We start from the raw sequence: 5281 nt of genomic DNA on the forward strand, positions 1-5281 counted from the left end.
GCAGTGTGTGACTGTAACCCCAGCACTCGCGATAGCAGAACCAGGAAGGAGGGTTGCTTTTTTTTCCTCCCAAGACAGGTTTCTCTGTGTAGCCCTGGCTGTCCTAGAACTCTCTCTGTAGACCAGGCTGGCCTCAAACTCACAGAGATGCTCCTGCCTCTACGTCCCAAGGGCTAAGTCAAAGGTATGCACCTCCACCACTGAGCAAGACTCTGAATTTGTAAAAAGGAGGGAAGGTACCTTCCTACCCAAAACCAGCATTCCATCTCCTTTACTTGTGATCAATATTTCAGCATTTGAGATGTGCAGAAATTGTATTAGAAAATGAAAATACAACAAAGGAGAACACTAGTACCCAAAGATGCAGTTATGCCTATGAGGTTGGATAGACCTCAATCTTGTCTCTAAAATCAGACTTCTGGAAATTCTTAGTTTTCAAGGGCTTGTCATTGTCGGATGAACGTGGTGATCCCCAGAACCTCTCATGGATGTCCTGTAACTTCTCGGGGGACTTGAGGAGGCCGCACATAGCCTCTCCTCTGCTGCAGGTTCTGTTTGTGTGCTGCTGTGCTGGAGAGACAGGACTGCTGTGCTCCCGGCAGAACGCACAGCTGGGCCCTGTCTTGTTCTGGCCGCTCTTCCTCTGCAGCTGCTCTCCAGGGGAAATGCTAAGGGACAGCTCAGAGCATTGGAGCCAGTCCTGGAACTCGCTCTGTAGACCAGGCTGGTCTCAAACTCACAGAGATCCGCCTGCCTCTGCCTCCCAAGTGCTGGGAATAAAGACGTGCGCTTCCACTGCCTGGTGCATAATGATTCTTAAACCTGAAAACATTATCGAAGTCTTACGCTTCTTTTCCTGGCAGTAAAAGGTGCAAGCTACAGTAACTTGGTATTCATTTGGGAGAAAATGTGTTAACCCAAGACCATTGGACCTCTTCACTGCCCCAATAAGGTCTACGAGCTAGATAATAGCATTGTGTGAAGATTATTTTCTTTGTTTTGTTGTTGTTTGTCCAGTAATCATGATTGAGCCTAGGACCTTGCATAATGTTTTGCTGTTGTTGTTTTGGTTTGGTTTTTTTTTTTTTTTAATTTTTTCAAAACAGGGTTTCTCTGTGTAGCCCTGACTGTCTTGGAACTCAGACTCTACCAGGCTGGCCTTGAACTCACACACAACTGTCTGCCTCTGTCTCCTGAGTATGCTGGGCTTGACCTTGCATATTCTAAGAAAGCTGGATTACATTCTCAGACCATTTTTTACCGTTTTAATTTTTTTTTTTTTGAGACAGGGTTTCTCTGTAGCTTTGGAGCCTGTCCCGGAACTAGCTCTTGTAGACCAGGCTAGCCTCGAACTCCCAGAGATCCACCTGTCTCTGCCTCCCGAGTGCTGGGATTAAAGGCATGTGCCACCACTGCCCGGCTTACCATTTTAATTTTTATTGAGAGATGGGATCTCACTAAATTACCCAAACTGGCCTTCAGACACCAAGTAATAGGCTGACCTTGAACATGCAGCCCTCCTTCAAGGCTCTTAAATAGCTGACCTGTGTGCCACCACACCTAGACATTATCTTGGTTTTGTTACCTGTTCTGGCTTACACAAGAGGTTAACAGAGAGAGAGAGAGAAAAGAGATGAAGAAAATCCCATCTCTCTTAAACTTAAATTATTTCTCACTTAAAGCATAATAATCACTATTTAAAATTTTCATCCATGTAACTAATTCTTGAATTTCTGTGAGGTTTATCCAACCTCTGGCATGCATGTATCTCATCAGGGCATCCAACAAAATACTCGCATTTTAGGCACATCAGACCTGACTGGTGTGATGTTTCAAGATGCTAGACCAACGTGATGCCAGGTGGGATGGGTCCCTTTGGAATACACTAGGACAGAAAACAGGAAAGTGAGCACAGCCTTGGAGCAAAGCTGCACAAGTCTGTCCTTAAGAATGGTATACTTCCTTGGGTGTAAAAGTGCTCTTATTTACTGTCTTAGTTGCTAGGGGCGCTGGGGCAGCTCTGAGGGTGTTTACTTAGCCTTCAGCTTTAGTAGATCTTACTCTTGGAACTGAGCACCAGTGTGAGATGTCAGTCAGTGGCTAAGTATATCCACTCCAGTGGCACATCCCAGAAGTGGAGAAGTGGCCAGTAGGATGGTGATAGACTCCAGGAGACCCACCAAGACAGGCCTGGGTGAGGCCTCTCTATTATCTAAATTCACTAGTGCCCCATTTTGATGGTGAATAAGGGAGAGAGTGAAAGGGTACTTAGGAATTATAGAGAGCCCCATCCACTTAGATCCTTTAGCCAACTTCTCTCTAAAAATCAGAGTGCTTCCTCGTCCCCCAGTCCGTGGTTATTAAAAACAAAGACAAAAAATAACAATGATTGTAAGACACTTTGGAGAAGGACCAAAGAAATGTGTGTGCCGGGTCCTCACATAGAGCAGGGGCTCCTTCAGTCCTCGTAGTCTGTCTAATAGGCTCAGGACTTGAAATTGGGCAACAGATTACAATTCTCCTTTGGGGTGATGTCTGCCCCCACTCTTTTATCTATCGTTGATCTGTTGAGACCATATATTATATGGTGCCCTTATTGTCTGCCCACACATCTCCTGCCTAAAACAAATGCTATGTACCATCAGCCATCTTCATAAGGTCAGGGCAAGACCCCTGGCTGCCACTTAGACCTTGCCATCCATTATGGTAATTAGATTGCCCCTGCTTCTCACAGTTGTCTCTGCTCTTCTGGCATCTGTCATTCCCCAATGCCACCAAAGCCTCCTGTTTTGTAATATCTTTTTCCCTTAGCTCCGTCCTGCTTTTAGAAGGCAAACACCTCAGAGCTTCTCAATGGCGTCGTTAGTCCCAGGCGGAGCATTTCCCATCACCTTGATAAGCAGTGTCATCCAGGCCCTTTCTGGGGGACAGAGTAAGCCAAGTAAGACACACTTTGCCGTGACGGATATTCCTCTGACTGGTTAAATGATCCTATCTGTCCCCACTGCTGTAGAATATTATTTTAAGTTGTGTTACATTTGTTTATGCTCTGCAACATTTGTTTAACAATATAAAGATGTGTTGCTTTTGTTTATGCTGTATTTGTTTAACTCTGTGAAGCTGTGGTTCTTTGCCTATCTAAAATACCTGATGGTCTAATAAAGAGCTGAAAGGCCAATAGCAAAGCAGGAGAAAGGATAGGCAGGGCTCGCAGGCAGAAAGTGTGTGTGTGTGTGTGTGTGTGTGTGTGTGTGTGTGTGTGTGTGTGTGTGTGTGTGTATGAAAACCAAGAAGGAGGAGCAAGAGAACAAGGAGAGGAGGACGCCAGGGGTTAGTCACACAGCCACCCAGCCAGCCACGGAGTAAGAGGAAAAGTAAGATTACAGAAGTAAGAAAAGACAAAAGCCCAGAGGGAAACTGTAGTCGGGATAATTTAAGTTGAGAAAAGCTAACTAAAAACAAGCCAAGCTAAGACTAAGCTTTTATAAGTAATGGTAAGACTTTGTATGTGATTTATTTGAGAGCTGAGTAAAAAGCCAAAAGAGTAAAAAAGAGTTTAGAGAAAAACAAACAAGCCATATTATATTTTGACATACCAACTTGGGTCCCTCAAAAGACCAAAGAGTAAAAAGAGCAAACAAAACAAAAACCAACCCACTTCATATTCTGTTTCTCCTTATCATAGCCTTGAGATACACACCCAGTCCTCACCCTCCCACTGTGAGAAAAGCCTTGCAGCCCCCTTCCTCTCCCTTATTGTCAAGATGAGCTTTGACCCACAGAGTCAAGTAGACCTGTATCTTCCATCGAGTCAAAGAGGCCTATTTGAATCTGAGGGTTCAAGGTTCTCAAGAGAGCCTCATCCCAAAGTTCAAGGTTCAGCTGTTTCTGTGTCAGCGCCTCAAATCTAGTATTGGAAATGCACCCAAGATGAGAATCTACTCAGGGATCTGCCTTGTAGCACAAATTCTCATTGGTCTTAATAGGTAAAGCCCAGAGTCAGATATTAGGGGGTGAAAGCTGAGAGATCAGAGAAACAGTGCAGCCAGCCACTAAAGAGACCTCTTACCTCTGCCAAATCCTCAGACCCAAAGGGCAATCCTGTCCTCAGATGGCATCCTCAGACTGCACTGGGATCCTGTCTCCTCACACCTTTTATTCCTCTCTCTGTCCAGCCACATCACTTCTGTCTCCACCTGCCTAGTGCTGGGATTAAAGGCGTGGGATCCAAAGTGCTGGAAGCATCTTGGTGTGAGCTCTGTTTCTCTTTTAGACAAATTCAATCTTGTGTAGCTCAGGGTAGCCTTGAGCTAACAGACATCCCTCTGTCTCTGTCTCTGTCTCTCAAGTCCTGGGATTAAAGATGTGAGCCACCACTCGCTGGCCTCTAGTAGCTTAGCTCTGCACTCTAATCTTTTTTTTTTTTTTTTTTTGGTTTTTCGAGACAGGGTTTCTCTGTGGTTTTGGAGCCTGTCCTGGAACTAGCTCTGTAGACCAGGCTGGTCTCGAACTCACAGAGATCCGCCTGCCTCTGCCTCCCGGGTGCTGGGATTAAAGGCGTGCGCCACCACTGCCCGGCTGCACTCTAATCTTCACACAAGCTTTATTTGTTAAAACACAAGCAAAATATCACCACAATGTCTAGTTTTCAATTTGGAGGCAGGTGACAGAAAACTTTTTAAAATTCTACTGCGCATGTCTTCCAACTCCAACATGTTGCTTGTCATCCATTTCCAAATCCTTACAGTAAGTACTCAAACCTGTCAGACACCAAAGACCGCATCAGCTAAGGCACTTTCTTCTCCTGCACCCATCTCTTGTTCAGCAAAGTCATCTGCCGCAGTATTCCTATTAATACTCCAGTAACCAACCATGGGACCAGTTGCTGTTGCCTAGCAATGGGACTTGTCCTGGTTGCCACTTTGTCCTCTTGAGAATCCCGTCTTCAGGCTGCTTCCTAGGAACATTTCCTGCTAGTGGTTTCCTAGAAATGGGGGCTGAAGTCGAGATCTGCTCATAAGACGCTCGCTATCAAGAGAAGACGGGTAAAAGAAACAGAATACGGAGACGACAGAGGAAGTAACCATGCGGTCTCCACTAGAGACAAGCTTCAGCTAGAACCCATGGGAACTCTGGAGCAAAAACTATTCTACGTGTTTACTCAGCCTTGAGGCTGTGTTATGTTCCAATATCGGTCACTTATTAAGTATAACTGGACGTGGGACGGAACCAGCGCAGCAAGGCAGGCAACACTCTTCTGAAGAGTGTTCCCCACCCAGAG

This window comes from Microtus ochrogaster, unplaced genomic scaffold (genome assembly GCF_000317375.1).
Source record: "Microtus ochrogaster isolate Prairie Vole_2 unplaced genomic scaffold, MicOch1.0 UNK26, whole genome shotgun sequence".
In the NCBI taxonomy this organism is placed as follows: Eukaryota; Metazoa; Chordata; class Mammalia; order Rodentia; family Cricetidae; genus Microtus; species Microtus ochrogaster.